This window comes from Pinus tabuliformis, chromosome 5_1 (assembly GCF_031772625.1).
Source record: "Pinus tabuliformis cultivar Carrire ecotype Pingquan chromosome 5_1, CPIR1, whole genome shotgun sequence".
NCBI classification, from domain to species: domain Eukaryota; kingdom Viridiplantae; phylum Streptophyta; class Pinopsida; order Pinales; family Pinaceae; genus Pinus; species Pinus tabuliformis.
This window is the reverse complement of record NC_142305.1, coordinates 99,128,497-99,155,537: the sequence shown is the minus strand read 5'-3', so window position 1 is coordinate 99,155,537 and position 27,041 is coordinate 99,128,497.

The following is a 27,041-nucleotide window of genomic DNA, read 5'->3' as shown; positions in this document are numbered from 1 at the left end:
GATCTAAAATCATGTTGGTATTAAGGAGACATTCTTTGACATGAATTGTGAATGTGGATGCTTACCAGGGCCAAGCTCAAAGACGGTGAAGGAAAACTTAAGACTTTCAACCCTAAGATTGGACATGCAACTTGAATAAAGAAAATGAAGAATGAAAACATTCATACAAAAAATGAGAAGGCTTTCTACCAAATGTTAGATATGGTAGAAAAATTGTTTGTAAATTACCAAGAGAGGATAACAAAGAGGAAAACAATAAGGAAGCTAAAGCAGAGGATAATGCTTCAGTGAACCTAGGAATCGAAGGAGACTCCCATGAACCTCCATCTCCATTTTCAAGTTCAAGTTCTTCTTCTTCCTCTCATTCTCATCATTCAAATAGTCATAAAAAATATGATTTTAAAAATCCATTCTTGAAATTATATGTAAAATTTTATTTTCCCATGTTTAATGGAGAAGCTAATGCATATAAGTTGAACAATTGGATTAGACAAATTGAAGTTTACTACCATGTAAAATAGATCGAAGAGGAAGAGGTGAAGATCCAATTGGATTCTCTTTAACTGGAAGGCACAACCCTTGTATGATGGGAGAGTAAACTTTAGATTGTAATGACCCCTCCCACATTTACCCAGTTTCACTAGTCTGTCGAGGTAAACATGAGAGGATGAGATACTATGACATGACCCAACCTCCTAGATTCATTTAAGGAAGTGGGATCAACTACTGACGACAAACTGACATCAAACAATATCCACAAGTGCTACTAGATACTCAGAGGCTGAGAAAACACCCCAGGTGGTTAAACCATGAGTTATACCCTCTTTTACTATCCTAGGCTCTCAACCACACCTACAACAAGGCATCATTGTGGTTGGAATCCTCCAACCACATGCATAACATTGCATCCATGCAGTTGCAACCCAAACTTTCCAGTTAGGAGCATGCAATCTCGAGATCTGAGCCTAGATTCTAGGTCGGCCTCCAAACCACTTCCCAAAACTTCTTGTAACTTTTTAGAATCAATAATTACATGATAACAATGCTAAACAAACAAATTTGACGGTGGAACTTGACCTAGACTGCCTAGAGCATGACAAGAATTTTGTTAAACACATGGAAACATGTAAGCTACATGTCATGAAAGCATATCTGAACATAAAAGTTTTATATTCATATGAGAATCACTGAGAAGGCCCTATTCCCTCTCCACATAGCTATAATAACACTTTTTAATCCATATATTCATCAATCAATAAATGTCTAAACAATTCATGACAAGAGCCATAAAATATACATATCATATAATAACATATAACCAGAAAATAACCAACATATAAAACATGGAAACTCAACCATAATATCACCAACACATTGCCAATAAATACACATGAATCACAATAGAAGAATAACTCTTATTAAAATAGGAAAATACCAACCAAGTCAGGTAATTCTACGTATCACTCCACCATAGATTGGGCTGAACCAAACTTCTCTTTCAACTAAACACACCCATGCCATATTCCAAGCGTGAACGTGGGATCTTCTGGAATAAACCAAACAAAACCAAACTAGGGATTCTAGAGGCTAAATCATATTAACCCTAAACTAGTGATTCCACCTCACAGTCGAACATCACTAACACCAACTATATCAGTATCTACTTATTGTAGGCTCGAAATGCCTACCTCAACATTGGGGGAAAGCCACCGGGTCAGAACCTTAGAGAAGATCCTTTTCCATTTGAAATGGTGGTTCCAACTGATTAAACTAGGTCCAACTACCTTCTCTCTATCTCTGCTAGATTAAAGTATGCCTTTTTCTTGCCAATAGAGAATAGCCATCACATCCGCCATTTTGCGGAGCTTAGGCAAGAAAGTGATCCTTAAGCTGATCCAGGGCCTAGTGAAGCCACCAATAAAGTTTGCCTCTTTGATAAGAGGACTTATAGAAATCTAATGACTAATCTAAATGCAAATTAATCCTAGAATGAAAGCAAAAGGAAAGAAATCCTAAGATTATCTCGATTAGGAAGATGTAGATCTAATCCAATCAAGAGAAAAGTAATTAAATGATTGGGGTTTTAACATGCCTGGTTTTAAATGAATATTTGGCTAATGAAATAGTTCTACTAGCTGTTATTATGATTATAAAAACATGTTATGATTAGAGACTAATTAACGGTGAATGATCAACCAAAAACATTAGGAAATAGTTCTCTTAATGTTGATGGTAATTTAATCTAATTTAGATAATAGATTTATGAGTAAATAGTTACCCAAAAATTTGATTTTAGTATAAGAGCAGAAGAGAAAATTAATAACAGATCTATGAAGCCAATGAACTAGATAACTAATTTAAGAAAAAACCTTCATCTTCATATCAAACAAGAGTGTTTAACATGAAAAACATTCTACACAGATCTGTCATTAAAATGATATAATTTACAGTAAAAATAATAGTATTTAGAATACAAACTAATTAAAACCCAGTCTCTTGCTTTGTTCTTTGAATTGATCTCCAACAATCTTTCTCAAATAATAAACTCTACTACTAAAAGAAAGAGATGCAATAGTGCAAGCTTTGCTCCCAATACAAAGTCTAGAATTGAAAAAGTCTAATCCCAATTACTCAGATCTAAGTTTTCTCCTCCTATTGCTACAACTTGAAAATCCATTACAATAGTGCTTTAAGAATTACAAAATTGTAGAAGAGATGAGCCCCCCTGCCTTTTTCTACAAACCACTATTTATAATTACAAAAATGAATTCCAAATAGGAGAGTTGTTGAAGAAAAAATCCACTCCAACAATTTTCATTGGTCAAAATTCTTTTTCTTCTCTTGTTGGAGAAATTTCAATGATTCAAATCCTCTTCCTCATCTCCTCAACTGTTCTCCTGCAAAAAATTAATCCAAATTAAATTAAAATAAAAAATACCAAATCTGGAAAACAAAATATCCCCAATCAAAACTCAATTAAATAGATAAATAAAAAGAAATATGAGCTTTCCATTGATCCTTGTAAATATATTATTGGTCAACAAGAACATAATCGAATGGATCTGCACTCAATAGAGGCTATGAGCAAATGAAAATGCAAAAAATTAAACTTAGAAAATTAATTTTGGTTACAATTTCAGAGCTTAATTTTTTGCTCAATTTTAGACTCATTTAGTGATCAAATCTAGTCATGCAACCACTTTGGAAATATTCTCCATTATTTTATCTATCTAATGAGCTATCCTGGGCCTCATTTGGTCAAATAGAACTCAACTTATGAGCTTCCAAAGTTGAAGTGTTGAGTTTACCAAAATTCTGGAATATTGTTGTCTAAGCCAAAATTAGAAAATTCTAATTAAAATCTAATCATAAAATAAAATAATAATTATTTCTTAATTAATATTAATTTAATTATAATTACAAAATCAAATTAAATTAATTACAAACTAATTATATATAATTAGAACAAAATTTAATTAAAAATTTAAATGAATTAAAATTATATTAAAAGTATAATTAAATTATATTAAACAAATTAAAAAATACTTTAAAAATCTTCACAAGTGGCTTTGGATCCATTTGAATGGATGCAAAATAACATAAGAAGGAAGGGCTTCTTTTAAAAGGAAGTGGATGCTTATAAGTGAGGTGGAGTGGAGGCTTTATAGAAATGGAGGTGAGACCTTCGATAAGCAAAACCAAACTCATCACATGAAGAGTATCGGAGTATCAGAGATTGGGGTTTTTTAAAATACAAAAATTTCAACATAAAAAATGCCGATGTCCGATAAACATATAGGGTTTTTATTTATAAAAGATTTTATTTATCAAGAATTTTTAACATTAGGATTTTTATATCGGAGATATTTATATCGGGTTTTTTATAAAAGAGTAAGGGAGAAGGTGAGGTGAAGTGGGGCCCACTTGGAGTGAGACTTATCCATTATAAACTACAACCACTTGGTAATTAAAAATCTGACAAAATGAACTACAACCACTTTGCAATTTTGAGATTTCAGGTCATAATTTATTTTAAAATTGGAAATTGGAATAAATTACCGAGATCCCAAAAACACATAATTTAATTATTCTACAATTTGGCTACGGTGATTTTGTAGGACCGTTCGTGAAAAATGAAATAGTTAGTAAAAATTAACTAGGAATTAATATTTACAATAAGTTACTAAGTTATTTGTAAAAATTAAAATAATATACATTTTGTGTCTTTCTTAACCCAGACGATAAGTATTATCAAACTTTGGATAAACACCATTTGCAAAGCATGTACCCAAATGAGATGAAACAAGTACCGATTGAAGGCTAGCGAAAAGTCGAAATCAACGAAGCAATCAAAATAGAAATATGAAGAAAACAAAAAATTGGCAAAATTGTAGGAAACTTAACCAAAAAAAATATTAAAAAAATGATTTAGCAAAAAAATTATGGAAAGGGTCTCCATTATTTGAAATAAATAAGTCAAAAATGGGGGTGTTGAATTTTTTCTTCAACACTGGCGACACACGAGGAAGAACCAGTTATCTTTGGTTAAAAGATGATGCACTTTAATTTACCCAAAGGTTGTAAATAATGGATTCCACGAAACCATCTAATAATAAAACATTTCCATGGGTTTCGCATTAATGAATTAAGTAATATAAGCTTGAAAAGGTAAGTACTCAAAACAGATTGAGTTTAGAATCATGAATCCAAATTTGGGAAAACATTTATTTTAGAAATTACCTCGTATGAGAAATAGAAGAAGGCACAGATAAGAGTTTTTGATAAATCATATATCCATTGTTATGAATGGTCTCTAACATTGCTTTGCTACCAGCGAGCCTAAACAGTGCCCCGACGAAGTTGTCTTTTATGCCATATGTTAGCACTCCATGAATTCTACTAGGCTGAGGGTAGACTCATAAAGGTAACCACAAACCGCTTTGGGTTGAGAGATTGGTCTTTTCCAACTGAAGGGGGCTCCCTCACTCAAAAAATGTAAAATTTAGAGACTTTGAAACACAAATTTCTTGTAGAGACCAGATCTGAAAAGGAATTTTTTAAGAAGAATTGTTGGAATATGAATGGCTGAAGAGGATGAAAATCTATGATCAATTTGATTTACTACCCACTATACTTATGCATGTAAACTCCAATAAAATTAACAAAGGCTTATCAAGCATGTACTTTGGATAAAGGAATTGAGTTGTAATATAGAGGAGAAATAAACAACACAAATTTCTTCCTTGCACATGACAATACTGCATATGCATGAGGAAGATATTAAGAAGAAGAAATAACATATATGGCCATAAGATATTCCATTTGCAACTGAAATACTGACACAACTGGTTTAGATCAGTTTAAATAGAATTCTAACTCAATGTTGAAAAGTGTGCAACAAGAAATGCTTGTTGAGAATGCAACAAGATGTTGGAGCTTAGTGGAAAGGAGTCGCCTTCACTAAGTGGTCCCGCAGGCAAGTTTTGGCGCAAAGTCTATTTTTAGACTATGTCTATTTTTAGACATATGGATCATGGTCTATGAGTTGCAGGATGCTGTTTATGGATGATTGGTCATGTTGGGAAAAATAGATGGACTTCTATTTTTGGATCACAGCAGGAGTGATCAAAGTCTATTTTTAGATTGTCAGGTAAAAATAGAAACAGTCAAATACTATTAGCCCTTAGTAATATTTGGACTCTAGGCTTTATCTTATTCTCTTGGAGCACTTCAGTTCGAGCTACAGATGTGGCACATGCAGCTGCATGAAGGAAATACATGGTTCTTATGGGTTACTTGAGCTATTGCATGGAGGACTTCAGTGATTGAGTTCTATGGAGTTGATTGAGGAGTTGATGGAGTTGTGTTCAGTTTGACTTAGTTGAACTAGTTGTATTTAGTCTAATTGATCAATAGACTAAGTGATGAGTTGTGTGAATTAGTTATTAATTAATTCACTAATTATTAACTCATAATGCAACTGAAGAATACATCAGTTAACTCAGTGCATGGACAGTTCAGTGGAGACAGGTGTTAGAGGTAAGTGAAAGGGTGAGTTGTGACTATCAGTTGGGCATGAGATCTTGCACAATCAATGGATTGAGTATGCCAATGAAAATTGCCCAGTATGGGGCCAATACCAAGTGATTATAGCCTCTGCTCACGTGATTTCAGGGGTGGGTGATTATCACAAGGTAAAAACGAGTTTGGTTGAGCCATTCTCATTCATTCTTAGCAGGTATTGTGCAGTGGAGGCAGGCAAGCAGCGGAGGAGATTTGGAGATCAGATCTGAGCTGTATTGTGTGTAGCAGGTGGAGATAGTACTGAGTACTTGTGAGGAGTATTGTACTATGTTTGTTACATGTTCTCAATCAATATAATATACAGATAGTTGGGGTTTTTAGCGAGATGCTTTCCCGGGGAAAATACTGTGTTGATATGTGCGATTGATGCTTATATGTGTGCATGTTATTGTTTTTGTTTCTGTAAATTGATGATCAACGTAGAGGAGGTTATGTATTATGCATGTATTCCGCAATAGTGTATAATCGGGATAATCTCTGTGAATATGTGTCATATTATTCAAAATTTCTACATGGTATCATAGTTCTTTGATTTGTAGAAAAAGTTCTACAGGATATCAAAGCGAGGATTGATCATCAGATCTATTATTCAGAAAATGTTTACGTTTTATTTCTTCAGGCAGAGTCTGTAGTCGGACCAGGTAGCTTCTGGATTCATCCTTCTTTTGGAAGGTGAGATATCCGGTGAATTCCCATACAGTCGATCTCTGTACAAGAAATACTTTGTTCTCACGAATTCTAGATCAGAAGCGGTTGAGTTTTGAGCTGGTGGAATGGCGCTCAAGGATAAACTCAGAAACATCTAAGTGTGAGAATGGAGACAGTATGCCCCAGTATCTCACGAAGTTCACCCAATGTCGGGATGAGCTGGGAAGTGTGGGGGTGACTGTCGATGATGAGGACTATGGTGAGTCTAGCACTCCTTGGCCTTCCTAAGAGTTGGCATAGCTACCAGGACTCGGTGAATGGAAGGGAGAAATTGCCAGGATGGGAGAGAATTTAGTTGGATCTTGTGCAAGGAGGAGATCAAACGGAGCACCAGAGATAGTTCTTCATCCATGCATGATGAGGAGAACTGTGCCTTAACGAGTAAGGCGAAGAAGGGGAAGGAAAAGGTTTCTCTTTCCGAATCCAGTTCTTCCAATGATGGGAAGAAGGTTGACAAGTCGAAGGTGAGATGCTTTCGTTGCCATGAGTTGGGCCATTATGCTACTAATTGCCCAAAGAAGAAGTCCAAGAAGGGATCCTGGGAAGGATCTGAAGGTGAGGCACTTGCTTCACAGTTTGAGTTGGATTTCACACTATTCGCATGCATGGTTTCATCCATGGTGGGAAGTGGTTGGTTTCTTGACACTGGAGCTTCTTTCCGCATGACCGATGACAAAAGTTTGTTCAGTACTTTGGAGGAGAAAGATCTCCAGATACTCATAGGGATGGGTAATGATGATAAATATAGTGTCTCAGGTGTAGGCACGGTTATTTTTCAGAGGGAGCACGGAGCTCGCCTTACCTTGACCGATGTCAAGTATGTACTAGGACTGAAGAGAAACTTGGTGTCGATCGCGATGTTGGAAGACAGAGTCTATGATGTAGTCTTCAGTGAGGGAAAGGTTTTCCTTAGACACATCATCACTAGACAGGTGAAGCAGATTGGTTCACGGGTCAAGAACCTGTATGCTCTTGAGGTTCAAGATGCATGCAAAGCCTTGAGCAGCAAGGCAACTGATGGAGACTTGGTGGTTGAGAGGGAGAGTACATTACCGCTCAACATGCAGAGCCAGAAGAAGTCTCAGATGATTGTGGAGGAGCCACGATTGGTGCAGCAACTTCAGGAGGTTGTGGAGCAGCCACAACAGGGGAAGCTGAGAGGAGATCGAGTAGAGACATCTACTCATGCAGAGACCTCCAGTAGGGGGAAACTTTGAGCCAGGTGGGCTGAGGGATCACATGTAGCCATACCTCCAGGTAGGAGGTGGGGCGATATAGAGTGATCGTCCCAAGGAGGAGGGGCAGGATCCTTGAGGTACCCAACCTCTTGGATGAGACCTTGCTACGGTAGCCCCGATGTGGAGTAGCAGGAACTGACTGATTGGGTAGAGATAGATGCGGATGGAGCGGTAGAGAGAGCGATAGTGCAGGGAATCCCAAGACAACGCATAACATGCAGGCTGCAGCAATGCGAGAGGCACAAGTGTTTTGCACAGTGCTAGGTGGCACAGAGAGGTGTGCAATGGTGCGAGATGCATGAAGATGTTGCAGTAGTGCAGATGTCAGAGAGGGAACACTTGTCAGCAGTAGGTAGAGCTTCAGAATTAGAGTATGTTCCTAGCCCAAAATATTGGTCAGTTGGGAGTGTTTTTGTTCCAAGTGTTGTTGGAGCAAAGTGGACCGGGCAGATGTGTTTCATGTAGAACATTCCAGAGTTACAGAATCAAGTTTGAGAAGAAGCCTTTCTTGTTGAGAGGGAGTGTTGAAAAGTGTGCAACAAGAAATGCTTGTTAAGAATGCAACAAGATGTTGGAGCTTAGTGGAAAGGAGTCGCCTTCACTAAGTGGTCCCGCAGGCAAGTTTTGGCGCAAAGTCTATTTTTAGACTATGTCTATTTTTAGACATATGGATCATGGTCTATGAGTTGTAGGATGCTGTTTATGGATGATTGGTCATGTTGGGAAAAATAGATGGACTTCTATTTTTGGATCACAGCAGGAGTGATCAGAGTCTATTTTTAGACTGTCAGGTAAAAATAGAAACAGTCAAATATTATTAGCCCTTAGTAATATTTGGACTCTAAACTTTATCTTATTCTCTTGGAGCACTTCAGTTCGAGCTACAGATGTGGCACATGCAGCTGCATGAAGGAAATACGTGGTTCTTATGGGTTACTTGAGCTATTGCATGGAGGACTTCAGTTAGGACTTCAGTGATTGAGTTCTGTGGAGTTGATTGAGGAGTTGATGGAGTTGTGTTCAGTTTGACTTAGTTGAACTAGTTGTATTTAGTCTAACTGATCAATAGAATAAGTGATGAGTTGTGTGAATTAGTTATTAATTAATTCACTAATTATTAACTCATAATGCAACTGAAGAATACATCAGTTAACTCAGTGCATGGACAATTCAGTGGAGACAGGTGTTAGAGGTAAGTGAAAGGGTGAGTTGTGACTATCAGTTGTGCATGAGATCTTGCACAATCAATGGATTGAGTATGCCAATGACCATTATGCAGTATGGGGCCAATACCAAGTGATTATAGCCTCTGCTCACGTGATTTCCAGTGTGGGTGATTATCACAAAATAAAAACGAGTTTGGTTGAGCCATTCTCATTAATTCTCAGCAGGTATTGTGCAGTGGAGGCAGGCAAGCAGCAGATGAGATTTGGAGATCAAATCTGAGCTGTATTGTGTGTAGTAGGTGGAGATAGTACTGAGTACTTGTGAGGAGTATTGTACTATGTTTGTTACATGTTCTCAATCAATATAATATATAGATAGTTGGGGTTTTTAGCGAGATGCTTTCCCGGGGAAAATACTGTGTTGATATGTGTGATTGATGCTTCTATGTGCACATGTTATTGTTTCTGCTTCTGTAAATTGATGATCAACGTAGAGGAGGTTATGTATTATGCTTGTATTCCGCAATAGTGTATAATCGGGATAATCTCTGTGAATATGTGTCATATTATTCAAAATTTCTACACTCAATTGTAGACATTACACCCATAAACTATGAAAACTATAGAGGAGAATAAAAAAAATAATTAATACATATAGAATAACAACTCCAAAATATCATACCGTAAGTATCCTTGCAAATAATAATTGGAAAACCCTCAAGTCATAAGCATTTTACTCATAAAGTATTGGTCACAGTCACAATAACTCTAAAAACTAGTTCACAATAATATTGAAACTAACAACAACCTACTTCATATCTATTAATCATCTTAAATAGATCATGCATAAAATATGATAAGTGTCTAGGTTCGCTGCAGCACTGATCCAACAGAGGATCAAACCAAAATTTAAAAAGTGGAAATTTTTTCTGCTATTTTGAGTCCTTTTCCTCTTTTAATGAAAAAAAAGCCATAAAACATTCATAATTTTATCTAAAATAAGAAAAAATAAATGTCTAAAATAAACAAGTCTATCTTTGAAATCCATATCTTCATGAGCCCAATAAAGCAGTAAAAATCAGGGACAACTGGTGCTTACTGGGCAACAACTTGGTGAGAGCTTTTTTCTTTCAAAACTTACATGTTGCTGGCTACTGAAGATGTGAGTTGACTGCCAAACCTGCTCCACGTTCATATCTTCAAAATTTGACAAGTGGCTTCCTCCCAAAATACGTGCAAGTATACAGGCTTGGCTTGTGCAGCGACTGCGTAGCACCTACACAACGCCTTTTCCAAAATTGCCTCTTATACGCTATCAAGATTCAACAACTCAACACCATAGAAATATAGGCCGCTCCAAAAGCATTGCAATGTCCATAAATTCATCACAAACACCTTATAACTCCCATAATGCATCAAATCTTCCAAAAATTCAAATTCACAAATCGAATTTCCAAACAAATTTCAGAATTCTGGTAGTAGGAAATTGTGAAAACTGGGTCTCCAAGTGACACCTGTGCAAAAAATGAGATAGGTTTTTGTTCTTTTGCCCTTTATTGACACAAACCTCCATCACTTAGAAAGGATGTGTGTTACTCCATGAAAAAGTTTTAAAGCAAGAAGGATTTATGATTCCATAAAGATATATCTTTAATGATAAATGAAATTCACTGAAATAGACAGAGTAAAGATTTCCCATGTATGCCAACCACTGTAGGTGAGAAAAATGCCTTCCACATAAATCATGGCGGAATCACCAAAATCAAGCCAAAACTGAAAGCAAAAGGAAAAGAATTACAAATTGAAGTGAAAAAAAATCAGAAAACTCCAAAAAATGTAAAAAATGAATAAAACAAAAGCTAAAAGAAAATTGCAAATTTAAAGAACCGACTCCAACAAGGTTAACTATAAAATGTCTCAACAAATGAATAAAAGAAGAAAACCATATGTGTGTTCGTCTTTTGTTGAGAATCATGTGGAGTTATAAGCGATTAGGCTTATGAAAGAAGCCTTTGCGTACTACAAATTTTCTTGTTTCAGAGAAAAACTTGCATACAAAGATCTTGGCAAATTTCCCATAAAAACAATACTTATGAAACAAATAAAAAGTTCAGGGACTCCCCAATTTAGCTAATTTAATGAACAATCATTACTGCTGCTCCAAAACTCAAAAGCAAACAAGGAGAATGAGCTCAAAATCTGATCTGGTAGAGGTGTGAAAAAGTTTATGAAGAGTTGCAAAACAGAGTTTTATATCAGCAAAAACTAAAAACAAAACTGAAACCAAAAGTAAAGAAATGGAAATGAATGAAAGTGGGCATATGAAACTTACCATTGGAAAATTTTGTTTGATCTTACCTAAGAGATATCATTTTCTCCAATAAAAGTAACCTCTTCTTTTAATTAGAATTAAAAGTATGAAGAAGTTGAATTTTCTGAAATCTTATTGACCCAAAATCATCATTTATTAAATTTGAACTAAGGCAAGTAGTAAACTAGAAGAAAACAATATTTCATGTCCCAGAAATTTGAAGTAAATAAAATCCACCAGAAATGAGAGTAATGATAACGTGCTTTTGCAGTGATGATTGTTCTCTTAATATTTCAAATTTCATATTCACTCCATGATTCTCATAAATTGTCAAGAATCAAGACCAAGTCCAAACAATGTAATGCATATGTGTAGATGGAGAGGTCTTGAAATTTTGTATGCTAAATATAGAGTGATATATCAAAACTCAAATATAAGAGAAATCAAACATGATTTAACCATGATCCATTACCTTTACCTATTCCAAATTCCTTACCAATTGTTGCATTACCATAGTGGTTGCTCAAGAGTGCCTTGAAAAGAAAATGAAGATGCACACTAAAAGATGATTGAGATAATGAAATGGGCATCCAATAGTGAGACAAAGGAAAAAATGTAAACGAACCACAGGTGATGAAATTTCTCATTAGCCAAGAAGATTGCCAAGAAGAGTAAAAAGAGGGCCATTTGTACACACCATGAAGAATGTATATCCCCAAAGTCACAAAGTCATCCCAAGGAATGAATACTTGGATTTGATGAAATTATAATTAAAATACATCCAAGCTCTTGACCACCATGATAACATGAAAGTAAGCATATGATCCAGGTGGATGTTGGTGGCCACCCACATATCCCATTTGGGCCCCCACAACTGTCTCTTTCAGTTTTTCAGTTTACTATTTTTAGCAGTTTTTCAGGTCCTAAACTTCCGGAGCCATTTTGAGGCCTGAAACGACGTTTTTTTGGGAAATCTACCTCTCGCGATTTTTTAGATAAAAGATCATCTTTTCCATCGTAGTCCTCGGAGAGATATTTCCAACGGGCTATCATGCGCGTCAAACGGAGATCGTATGCCAAAGTTACGACCCCGGGAAGTTGATGTACCAATTTACCCAAACGGGGCCCATAGTTTGGCGTTTCATCTTCTAGGGTTAGGTTTTGGAATGTTAAGGGTTTTCCATTGTTTCTAAATAATAAATAGGCCTTCGAGCCTCATTGTAAACACAGTTGGAAACAGTTCAGAGGCATGTAGCCGACACATCTCTTCTCAGAGATAAGCTACCATCGCCCTAGCTGGGTTATTTCTATTTGTAAGCATATTTCAGTATTCTCCATTAATGAAATGAAGTATTATTTCCACTGCATTTCTGTTTTTATGGTTATCACATCTCTGTATTTATGGTTATCTCTGTAATCTATTGCGTTCCTGCTTAAATCCGGACCAGTGGTATCAGAGCGGTTTGCTTTTTTCTCTGTTTTTCTTTGCATGTCCCCAACGAGGTCGGGATATAAGGAGTTAGGGCTTGAATTGGTCGAACCTTTGCAAGACCAGCCTCGCAAATCTCGACGATCTCCCATGGCGGATGAGAAGAAAGACGAGGGGGCAGGAGATCCTATCAGAATCTTGCTCGAAGAAGCCCTCGAGTGGCAAAGGAACGCGATGATGGATAGCTTTGCGCAGATCCTTCAGCGGCTACCCAGAGGCGACGCATTGGCTTCCAACAGCTGCTCTGGAAACGCCACACCGTTTAAGGTACAAGTTAATTTTGAAATCCCCACCTTCGAGGGTCAAATAGACGCAGATGCCGTAGATAAATGGTTAAATCTGTTAGATGGGTATTTTTCTGTTCATGAATTTTCAAGTCGGGAAAAGATTATTTTCGCTCTTCTCAAAGCAGCCCCCCACGTCAAGGACTGGTGGGAAACATACTGTGAGCAGAAGGATGAAAGTACAGGCTCACTGTTTTCAGCCGCCCCCACTTGGAATGACTTCCGGGATGCCATCAAGGAGTAGTACTACCCTGTCAAAAGCTATGAGGACAAATACATCAAATGGACCACACTGCGGCAGGGACGAGACCAAGATGTACCAGAGTTCACAAATATTTTTCATACCCTTCGCACATAGTTGGGTATCAAAGATTCTGAGCTGCATCTGGTACTCAAATACCGCGGCTGCCTACACAGATACATCCAGGAAGAGATGGAGTTCTTGAACATCTCCTCACTCGACACAACATACCGATATGCTGTCAAAATCGAGCAAAAGTTCAAACAGAAGAAGCGAGACTTTGGATCTGCAAATCCGAAGCCCAAAGGACAAAGCCAAGGCGGGGTGACCCAAGACAACCCCTCTAAGCTGCAAGAAAAGAACAACACCACGAAGCTGAAGAAGGACACAGGAAAGTGGTGTGAGTTCCACAAGAGTCCCACTCATAACACAAGTGAGTGTCGGACCAAGCAGTCGCTGGTGGCCGAGTTGAAGGCTTCCGAATCAGATGCATGTTCTGACTCTGAGCCGGAACCCGACAAGGGGGATGGAAAAGGGAAGCAAATCATTGATGCAGATCCTAGTGCCACTGTTGCCACTACCAAGATCCAGAAGAATGAGCCCGAAGAGCCAGAGGAGGGGGAATGTCTTTTCCACTCACAGATGTGGGTGAAGGGTTCGCCGCTGCAATTCATTGTTGATAGTGGCAGCCAAAAGAACCTCGTTTCAGCAGAGGTCGTGAAGCGGTTGGACCTACAAACTACGCCACACCCACAACCGTACAGTATCGGGTGGCTTCACGAAGGACGAGATCTCAAAGTTCACCAGCAGTGCCGCCTTCCCTACAACATCAAGCCCTTCACAGATGAGGTATTGTGTGATGTTACACCTCTGGATGTTTGTGATGTACTATTAGGCCAGCCATACTTGTGGAGGCGACATGCTGTGTATGAGTCAAGGCCTCGCGCTGTCATTATTTCTTTGGATAATTCATTATACAGGATACCAGAGGTAGCTCCACCTACCACCACCTCTTTGATCACTGCTAAGAAAGGCAACAAGCTCATCTCACAGACTAGGAAATTTATTTTCTGTCTGGTTCGCTCCCAAAGTAAGGGGAAGATCATTGCTACATCCATGACCCCCGTAAAGGGTTCCTCCACGCAGCAGCAGCAACATAGGGATACAGTCATGACAGAACACAGGAACAACTTCTCCTTACCCAGAGGGGTACCACACAAGTTTCAGGTGGGCGAAAAAGTTTGGTTACATCTGCAGAGAGAATGCCTTACCAGAACCCATCAGAAACTCAGACTGCTTCGACATGGTCCTTACACCAGTAACAAGGCTGCGGGCAACAATGCTTTGAAGCACAACATTCCTCCATTCCTTCGCTTGCACCGATTTTTCAATGTGGACCATCGCCGACCATGCTTCCCACCATTTCTGGACACATCAGAGATTGCAGAACAGCTCACTGGAGACCCAACTCAGCAGAAGCTTCCTCATCTCAAGGAGGAACTCAATGCAATAGGGACCATTGCTTCCCAAGGGGGGAGGAATGATCCAGGTGGATGTTGGTGGCCACCCACCTATCCCATTTGGACCCCCACAACTGTCTCTTTCAGTTTTTCAGTTTCCTTAATTATAGCACAGTTTACTATTTTTAGCAGTTTTTCGGGTCCTAAACTTCCGGAGTTGTTTTGAGGCCCGAAACGATGTTTTTTGGGAAATCTACCTCCGCGATTTTTTAAGTAAAAAATCGTCTTTTCCGTCGTAGTCCTCGGAGAGATCCTTCCAAAGGGCTATCATGCGCGTCAAACGGAGATCATATGCCAAAGTTACGACCTCGGGAAGTTGATGTACCAATTTACCCAAACGGGGCCCATAGTTTGGCGTTTCATCTTCTAGGGTTAGGTTTTGGAATGTTAAGGGTTTTCCATTGTTTCTCAATAATAAATAGGCCTTCGAGCCTCATTGTAAACACAGTTGGAAATAGTTCAGAGGCATGTAGCCGACACATCTCTTCTTAGAGATAAGCTACCATCGCCCTAGCTAGGTTATTTCTATTTGTAAGCATATTTCAGTATTCTCCATTAATGAAATGAAGTATTATTTCCGCTGCATCTCTGTTTTTATGGTTATCGCATCTCTGTATTTATGGTTATCTCTATAATCTATTGCGTTCCTGCTTAAATCCGGATCAACATATATATATATATATATATATATATATATATATATATATATATATATCTATATCTATATCTATATATATATCTATATCTATATCTATATATATATATATATCTATATATATATATATATATATATATATATATACAAAGATAATCAAACAAGACTTCATGTGAGCATAGTGAAAGATTAGAATGAATTGATGAGAGACCTACGAGGATACTTAACCCAATATTCTAAAGTTCAGAGAGTATCAAAGCGAAAGATAAGAGCTCTGATAAACAAGACTTCTGAAATGGGAACAATTCTTCGATAGATAAAATTCCAATAAATAAAGCCTTTATTATTTAAATGTTTTTGACGAAATTGCTTTTCGAAGGTTTAAATTATTTTCACTTCCGATATCAGAAGTTTGAAGTCTTTGAGTATTAAAGGAAAGTACCGGAAAGCAAGACCTTGGAACAAAAGAGTTTCAAAACTTCATAAATAAAACTTATGATAAATACATATCCGATAGCGAATGCCTTTTTAATGTATTATGTAGGAATATCGGTACATCGGGCATCCAAATATCATAGATAAATAATTTCGTAATTTTTTATAAAATAGCTCCGATGTAATATAGACTCAAGAGTCTGATAAGACAGAAAGTCTGATATTTTGAGGAAAGATCTCAGAAAAATGAAAAACAGAGGATCGAGATTCCAAGATTCACCAATTAGAGGCTTCGAGTCACTTCAAAAGAAAGGAATATGATTAAAGGGAAAACAATATGAACGAGTACGATGCAATGGTTCAACTCAACTTGGCAATTGTAAGATTCAGAATGGGCAGAGATAAAATCATGGATAGGATTATTTTATGACTTGCTGCAAGATTTTGGAGTAAATTTCCTTTGCTTATGGGTCTTCTTTTAATTTAAAATGCAAGAGGCTGTAGACCCATGAAAAATCTGAACAAGGAATGGTTAAGCGTTCAATTTCAATGATTATTAGCTCATCTTGTGCATTTGTGAAGCAAGGAAATATGAAAAGAAACAATAATATAAAATAGCTAGATTCTGATGAGAAAGAAAATACTTCTGTGTATATGTTGCAGATTAATCACTTGTCTTATTTTTGAAGTTAATACAATCTCCAAATCAAGTCTACGAAGACCTACAAAAAAAGTCAAAAGATAAATAAGAAGTAAACTATGAAAAGAGAAAACTAACAACAGATGAAGATGAATGTATGGATGCATACCTGAAAAAATTTTGATTGTAATTTTACCTCATGAATCTTCAAGTTCTCTCATCTATCTCTCAAAATTTGCATATATTCAAACATAATCTATTTATTCAATCTAAATGGATAAGTAACGAGTTATTAATTTTCTTCCACTTCATATTTACATTGTGGGACAAGAGTGGTGAAAGTGAACCTCTAGAAATACTTGTGAATTTAAAATTTTGAATTCCCAACAATTGTCAGGCCATGACAATTCATTGTAACTTCACGATATATGATTTTATAACAAAAACATTTTCAACAATGCGATGAAGTTTTGAAAAATAAAGACAATCAAGCGAATCACAAGTGTCTATGATCCAACGATATAATAACTTTGATATGTTCTAAAACACTTTGTCAGAAACTGAAAGGGAGTGCCAAGAGAAAGACTTGGGCTCATTACTTTTTTATTGAAAATCTACAATAATAAAATAACTACAAACATGAAAGGAAACTAAATCTAAACTAATCTATTGTTAATCCTAATTGAATGAAAGGAAACATGACTACATATAATTATACTACCAATGTAACTATTCTCTCATTTTAACTCCTACATGTATGTACAGATCAATCAACAGGAGTAAAACTACAACTAAATTATTAAAAAAATTCAGTCTACTATGTAAAATTAACAAATTCAACAAAATACATTTATTTACAAAATTTTTACCTTTGAAAATTTTCCAACCAAATGTTTACAGGGTCATAAAAATCAACATGAATTTCCATTAATACTTGAAAGAAGTTCAAAGGAAGAGAAAACAACATGGCAACATTGAATGATATGCCTTTAAATGTTGTAAGCCACTGTAAACTAGCAGTATTATGTACAAAAAGGAGTGCATGAAAATAAATCTTAAAAAATGGAATTCCCATATTTTTCCCAAATAAATTAGCAAGATTTAGATGGGAATTAAATAGAAATTTTATAAGACCTTTGGAAAAATTAGATTGCTGGCCAGATTGTAATGTTACACTCTCATGTGCGAGAGTTCCTGAAAAAATCAAGTCAGAGAAAGACACGTGTCGATATAAAATGAACAACAAATAAAAATAAGAAATAAGAATTTGTTGTTGAAATTAGTTAAAATGTTTCCATTTATTACCACATGCATTTATTAATGCACCCGATCAATGTTGAATGTCTGAGGCCCAAAGTGCCAGCACAATGTGCTCATAAATTCAAAAATGAAATTCGAAAGAAAAACAAATTCAAACTGAGGGAACTGAAAATGAAGCAAATTACAATTTACATTAATGTTACAAATAATGGTACAACATGGCTCAGAATCATTTGTAAATATTCCTTTCCCACAATCATCAATAGAAATTATAAGGATAAACTCATCGTTTGCATTATTTTGCGGGAATGGGAAGATTTCAAGCTTATGATCCAAAAATGGTACTTCATCATCATAGGAATAAAAAATTGGGATAGGTTCTTGAATACCAAAATTACAATGATGATTGCATGTTTGAAAATTAGAATGGATTGGAATAAATCCTTGATTAAAGTTCTCTTTATCTTCAAAATAAGATTCACCTAAGGAATAAAACAAAACCATCTCTGAAGAGAAAAGAGGTTGCAAATTTTCATTTTCCAAGTCATCATCATAAGTAACTTCATAAGTGTTCCTCTAAATTAAATAAATTAGAACCATGCAAGTGATTGAATACCAAATTCAGATAATCTTCAGGAATATTGATTGAGTTATTGATTAAATTTTCTCTACCAATATTAGAAATTAATAATTCATTATTAATATGAGTTCCTCTATTTTTTAAAATTAAATTTGTATTTAAAAGAACTGTTGATTGATTATGAATTAAATTATTATTGTTAAAGATACCAGGGTAGAGAGAAAAATAGGAAGTTGAAGATATATACATGAAGGTCTCTTTATAAATTTCTGATTTCTGATTTTCCAAAATAGACAATTTAGATTCTTTATGCATTTGAATGCTTTGTGATTGTTGTTGACTTGCTCCATAATTTGCAATTTATTATCAACATAAGAGGATAGAAAATTAATTGCATGGGATTGTGCATTGCCGACATTTTCTCGTTGATTAAATTGTTGTTGATTGCTGCTAATAGATTGTGCATCTTGTTGAATTTCTACTTGATCAACATTATGTAAATTTAGAGAAATTTTGACATAATGATTAGCATTTGTAATTTCATTTTGTGAAGAATCATAGTTGCTATTTTGAGCAAATGTATCATTATCAACAATGGATATATTTTATGGTTCTTCGAAATTATCACAGGACAAAGACATTAAATGTATGAACCATCCAATTAATTGGAATTTAGGAGGAAAATCTTTGGACTGAAATTGCATTAAATTAAATTTGAATCTAATATAAAACATATCCAAAATCTCACATTCCATCCTACACAATTCTTCTAACTAATCACACACATTTTTGTAATCATATTCCTGAAATGCATAAAGGAAAATCTTCGAGAATTCATCCCAGTTATGTATGGAGGCAACTGGAAATGATAAGCACTAGTCCTTGGATTTTCTTGTCAAAGTAATAGTGAAAATCCTTCAAATAACACCTTCGTCAATATTGAAATTATTGCAACTTAAAATAAATTGAAGGAGATGATTAAAAGCAGATGTTTTTAACATCATACTTTACCTGAGACAGGATCTAGACTGCCTTTTTCAGAGTGGTTTTTGGATGAGGTCCAATAAAGAAACACCAAAGAAGTCTTTTATATGGAGCCATAGTAATAAAATAAAATCTTAAAGCATAAATAATAAGAGACACAATTTTACTATGACCCTCCTTCTAGTGCCAAAAATGTTGTAGGCTCGAAATGTATGCCTCAACATTGGGGGAAAGCCACCCGGTCGGGACCTTAGAGCAGATCATTTTCTATTTGAAATGGTGGTTCCAACTGGTTAAACTAGGTCCAATTACCTTCTCTCTATCTCTGCTGGCTTAAAGTATGCCTTTTTCTTACCAATAGAGAAGAGCCATCAGATCAGACCTCTTGCTTAGTTTAGACAAGAAAGTGATCCTTAAGTTGATCTAGGGCTCAATGAAGCCACAACTAAAGTTTTCCTCTTTGATAAGAGGACTTCTAGAAATGTAATGATTAATCTAAATGCAAAATAATCCTAGAATGCAAGCAAAAGGAAAGAAATCCTAAGCCTATCTCGATTAGGAAGATGTAGATCTAACCCAACCAAGAGCAAAGTAATTAAATGATTGGGGTTTTAACATCCCTGGTTTTATGTGAATATGTGGCTAATGAAATAGTTCCACTATCTGATATTATAATTACCAAAACATGCTCTGGCTAGAGACCAATTAACGATGAATGGTCAACCAAAAACATTAGGAAATAGTTCTCTTAATATTGATGGTAGTTAAATCTAATTTAGATAGCAGATTTATGATTAAATAGTTACTTTTATATATGACTTAATTATAAGAGCAAAAGAGAATATTAATAACAGATCTACGAAGCCAATGAACTAGATATGTAATTCAAAAGAAAAACCTTCATCTTCATATTAAACAAGAGCGTTCAACATGAAAAACATTTTACAGAGATCTATCATTAAAAAGATGAATTTTACATTAAAAATAATAGTATTTAAAATACAAATTCACTACAACCTGATCTCTTACGTTTTTCCTTGAATTGATCTCCAACATTTTTTCTCAAATCATAAACTTTGCTGCTAAAAGAAAGAGTTGCAATAGTGAAAACTCTACTCCCAATACAAAGTCTAGAATTGAAAAAGACCAATCCCAATTACTCAGATCTAAGTTTTCTCCTCCTACTTCTACAACTTTAAAATCCCTTACAATAATGTTTTAAGAATTACAAAATTGCAGAAGCGAGGAGACCCCCCCTGCCTTTTTCTATAAATCACTATTTATAATTACAGAAATGAATTCCAAATAGGAGAGCTATTGAACAACAAATCTGCTCCAACAATTTTCATTGGTCAAAATTCTTTTTCTTCTCTTACTGGAGCAATTTCATTGATTCAAATCTTCTCTTCCTCATCTCCTCAACCATTTTCTTGCCAAAAACCAATCAAAATTAAATTAAAATGCAAAATACCAAATATGGAAAACAAAATATCTCCAATCTGTAGTATACCTAGGGGGGATAATATGGTGTACAAAGGGAGGTACCCAAGGGAATAATGTAATAATGAGACGGGCCATAGTAATAAATAAGGTGGTTAACCTGTATCATGTAAGGGACCACAAGTAGTTAGCAATAATGTAATAAGCCCATGGTATTAGATAGATGGTATTGAGGGAACCATGGTATTGTATGTATGAGGCCTATATAGAGGCTAGAGACTCCCCATTGAGAGATGTCAAGGATTATTGTATGAACATGCATATGGCTTGTGGAGTGTTCTCATTCCTTAAGGAGTGAATGTATGGTGTTGCCCTACCTTAAGGTTTTGATCAATAAAGAAGCATTTCTATCTATTTCTCTCTTATTGTTTCTGGGTTTATTTACATTGTCTTATATTTTCAGATCAGATCTATAACAAGTGGTATCAAAACACTTTCTTGGGCAAAAGTGGAGATTTTTTTTTTTTTTTGTTTTTTAATTTTTTGCAAGAACTTTCTGGGGCGACGAGTTTGCAGATTAGATCTATATGTTTCAGGGAAAAATCTTCAAAATCTAATTGTAGATCTGGATTCTTTGTGAAAAAAATACCCAAGTTCAAAAAAAAAATCGGCCAAATAGGAGTCTGGATGAAGGAGATATCGCTGATCTAAAAATCAGTGGTGTTGTAGACATTTTTCGGGGTGACGAATTTGCAGATCAGATTTGTATGATTTGGGGAAAAATCTACAAAATCTAATTGCAGATCTAGATGATTTATGAAAAAATACCCAAGCTAAAAAAATAAATCGACCGAATCATAGTTCGGATGAAGGAAATCTCGCTGATTTAAAAATCAATGCTATTGCAGACAAATTTTGGGGCGGCGAGTTTTCGGAGCAGATCTGTACATTCTGGTGCAAAATCTACAAAATCTAATTGAAGATCTAAATTTATTGTGAAAAAATACCCAAATTCAAAAAAAAAATCAGTCGAATCGGAGTCCGGATGAGGTTGATATTGCTGATTTAAAATCAGTTTTTTTTTTTTTTTTTTTTTTTTTTTTTTTCAGAATTTTGGTGACGACAGGAGAGTTGCAGCACGGATCTGAAATTCTAGTGCCTAGATCGGGATTTCTATCACATGGGAAGATGCAAAATGGTCATTCCATTTTCGAAAATAGCTCATAATAAAGATTCTGAGCAATATTGACTAAACTGTGACCACTTTAAATTTTCACCAAGTAAGTGATTTTTTGTCGTGCCGTCTAGCAAGATGTTTTTTACAGGAAAAGATAATGGCCCTACTATTGAAAAATTCATAAAACAAAAAAGTCATTATGGGCAAAAGATTGGAAGGATTTAGTGTGGGTTGGTTTCAAAGATGAGACTGCCAAATGGTGGTTCTCACTTGATAACAAACAGTTGACCAAACTTTTAGATGCAGAATTTGAAAGAGCCCTTTTAGACAAATGGTCTCCGGCTAGAAAACAAGATAAGGGGAAACATGTGGGGTTATTTCCTACTGGTATATCCTTATTGCAGGTTCGTGGATTGACTCAGAAGGAGAAAATCATTGTGTCTATAAATCTGAGTTGCAAGCAAAATCTTGTAAATGTCAACTTGGCAAAAAAATTGCAAGTGCCAATGAAACACATGGAGCACACACAGGTTAATAATGAGCAGGTGCAAGTTTATAAAGATTTGAAGATTCCTATGGACAAGTATGTATTGCATTCTGATTTTTATGCTTAAGATATGGTTAATGAGGATGTTGTTTTGGGATACCTGTGGATGGAATCGGTGGGTACTATAAATATTAATGTGCAGAAGAAATTCCTGAAGCTCTGGTATAAAAAGAAGAAAATTACATTACAGGATATTTCCATCAATAAATAGGTAGAGTCCATGGAGGCTGAAGCAAAAGATGTTCCAGGGACTGACATATCAGATGATGAGCCATTGATGGTCGACAACCAAACACAAACGTCAAACCAGGTACCAGAAAAATAGGTAGAGTCCAAGGAGGCTGCAACAGAAAATGTTACATCAGATGAGGATTCAGTGGTTGAAGTAATATTGGAAGATAAGAAACCACAACAGGCACCACAACATGTACCAGATAACAATCAGGCTCCATTAGGTGGTAAATTAAAGAAAGATACACTATTGGTTAAACCTTCAACATATCACCACCCACATCACCCAACAAGAAAACAAACAATAAGATGACAACAAATTAGCTACAAGGACAACAACCCCTGCATGGCATATAGAGAGCGGCGACGATCCACCTACTATACATCAACACAGAAGAGCTACGAGGATCAACTTCCATCTCAAGCGAGTGAGGCACCAACGAGATCGAGAGTTCACCTTTCTCTTGGATGGCTAGATGCAAGTGCATGGTACCAGTGGACTACTCTTTTGAGTAGATCTTATTATTTGTGTTCTTCCCATATTTCAGGGACGAAACATGTTAAGGGGGGTGGAATGTAGTATACCTAGGGGGGATAATATGGGGTACAAAGGGAGGTACCTAAGGGAATAATGTAATAATGAGACGGGCCATAGTAATAAATGAGGTGGTTAACCTATATCATGGAAGGGACCACAAGTAGTTAGCAATAATGTAATAAGCCCATGGTATTAGATAGATGGTATTGAGGGAACCATGGTAATGGCCCATGGTATTGTATGTATGAGGATTATATAGAGGCTAGAGACTCCCCATTGAAAGATGTCAAGGATTATTGTATGAGCATGCATATGGCTTGTGGAGTGTTCTCCTTCCTTAAGGAGTAAATGTATGGTGTTGCCCTACCTTAAGGTTTTGATCAATAATGAAGCGTTTCTATCTATTTCTCGCTTATTGTTTATGGGTTTATTTACATTGTCTTATATTTTCAGATCAGATTTATAACACAATCAAAACTCAATTAAATAACTAAATAAAAAGAAAACTGAGCTTTCCATTGATAATCGTAAAGTACTTATTGGTCAAAGAGAACATAGTCGAATGGATCTGCACTCAACAGAGGCTATGAGCAAATGAAAATGCAAAAAATGAAACTTAGAAAATTAATTTTGGTTACAAATTCGGATCTTAATTTTATGCTAAAATTTAGACTCATTTAATGATCGAATCTGGTCATGCAACTACTTCAGAATTATTCTCCATGATTTTATCTATCGAACAAGCCATCTTGGGCCTCATTTGGTTGGATAGAACTCAACTTATGAGCTTCCAATGTTGAAGTGTTGAGTTTGCCAAAATTATGAAAAAATTATTACTTAGACCAAAATTAAAACTTTTTAATTAAAATCCAGTACTAAATTAAATTAAAAATTATTAATTAATTAATATTAATTTAACTATAATTACAAAATTAAATTAAATTAACTACAAACTAACTATATATAATTAAAACAAAATTTAATTAAAATTTTAAATGAATTAAAATTATAACTAAATTATATTAAAATTATAGTTAAATTATATTAAACAAATTAAAAATCATTTTAAAAATCTTCACAAGTGGCTTTGGATCCATTTGAATGGAACGAAAATAACATAAGGAGGAGGAGCTTCTTTTAAAAAGAAGTGGAGTGGAGGCTTATACGTGAGGTGGAGTGGAGGCTTTATAAAAATGGAGGCGAGACCTTCGATAAGAAAAACCAAACATGTCGCATGAGGAGTATCAAATCAAAGTATCAGAGGTAGGGGTTTTTTAAAACACGAAACTTTCGATATATAAAAATATTGATGTCTGAGAAACATATCGAGATTTTTTATCGGGCAGTTTTAAATATTGAGATTTTTATATCGGAGGTATTTTATATCAAGATTTTGATATTGTAGGTATTTATATCGAGATTTTTATAAATGAGTAAGAGAGGAGGTGAGGTGAGGTGAAGTGGGATCCACTTGGAGTGGGACTCATCCATTATAAACTAGAACCACTTGGTAATTAAAAATTCGACAAAATGAACTACAATCACTTTGCAATTTTGAGATTTCAGGTCTCGTAATTTTTTTTAAAATTGGAAATTTGAATAAATTACCGCGATCCCAAAAACACATAATTTTAATTATTTTACAATTTGGCTACGGTGATTTTGTAGGACCGTTAGTGACAAATGAAATAATTAGTAAAAATTAACTAGGAACTAATATTTACAATCAATTACTAATTTATTTACAAAAAATAAAATAATATATATTTTGTATATTTTTTAACCCAGACGGTAAAACTTATCGAACTTTAGATGAACACCATTTGCGAACCATTTAACCAAATGAGATGAAACAAGTACCGATGGAAAGATAGTGAAAATTTGAACTCAATGAAGCAATCAAAATAGAAATATGAAGAAAACAAAAATTGGCAAAATTGTAGGACACTTAACCAAAAGAAAATATTAAAAAAATGATTTAGCCAAACATTTATGGAAAGGGTCCCCATTATTTGAAATAAATAAGTAAAAAATGGGGGTGTTAAATTTTCTCTTCAACGCTGCCCAAGCTGTCCAGGGCTCCAGGAACTAGTAACTCAACCTACAACCTTCCAAGCCTCCAGTGTGTTTGTCCAAACCAACTCTAGGACTAGTACTTAACTCACCAAGGGCTAAAAAGCTTTTTTCCAACCTAAGCTCCAGGACTAGTAACTCATCACAAACTGTTCCAGGGCTTCCAGAGCATTTGTTCCAACCCACAACCATAAGGAATTACAAGCACTAATAAAAAAAAACAAGTGGAAAACCCACAACACCATGGCTATCTAGGAAATGGCAATGCTAGAAAAAACCACTGTAAATCTTGGTAATCCTCCATACCAATGACATATCATAACCAAATAATCACATGCATATACCATGCATCCATAAATTAGCACGAAAATAACCCATGTAACCTGTTACCTACAAGGCAATCCAGCTGTAGCTCGTGATCAACCTGTTCCCTTGCACTTTCCTGCTTTCCTTTGCCTTCTTTCTCTAAATCTAATGTGTGCCAAATTCCTCCAAGAGTGCTCCAAGAAAACTCGAAGTGTGCAAGAGTATGAGAGAGTGAGAGAATAGAGAGAGAGATCCAAGCTAAATTTGACAAAATATTGAACTGACAAAAGCTATGAACTGATCCTCAGAAGACATTTTATAATTAAGGCCTCTATTTTCTTCATTTGCCTATATTTTCCTTCAATTTTCCTCACATGCAATTCTATGACCTTTCACCTTCCTTTTCTCCTATTTTCTTTTATTTTCATAAATAAATGGAAATTAATACCACTTTGCCTTTGCCAACGCTTTTGCTAATTTCCATAGCCATTAATTCATCACAAGCGATACCCCATCACTATGTTTTTTCTTGACATTAAGTTTGGAATACATGTCCCATGAACTTTCTCTTATTTTTCCTTTATTAACTTTATTTCATGAACTTTTAACATGGGGCTGTTATAGACCCCTCCCCCTTTGAAGAACACCATACTTGGTGTTCTATGACACCTATGATCGATAAGGCCACTGAAAACTAAAACATACTTCCCATGGAGCTTTATAACTTATCTTGATGCAATATTTTAAATGAAGATCCTGCTGAAAAGCCAAACCAATATAACAAACATGACAACCATACCTCTTACTAGAGCTTTATAACACAACTCATTGCAATATTTACAATAAAAACCATACACAAATACGTATATGTATACCAAAACTCCTTTTCCTCAACCAGAAAACAATGAAGGATGCATAGCTCGTATCTGATCAATCATCTCCCATGTATCTTCACCAGGTCCAAAATGCTTCCACTTCACTTTAAATTGTTCGATTGCAAAGCATGAGCATCTTTCGCTAGAAAATGCACTGAGGTTTTGGCTAAAATTCTACTTCTATCTCCACCTGCAAAACTGACCAATTAATCACATGATCAACATATTTTACATACTTCTTAAGCAATGACACATGGAA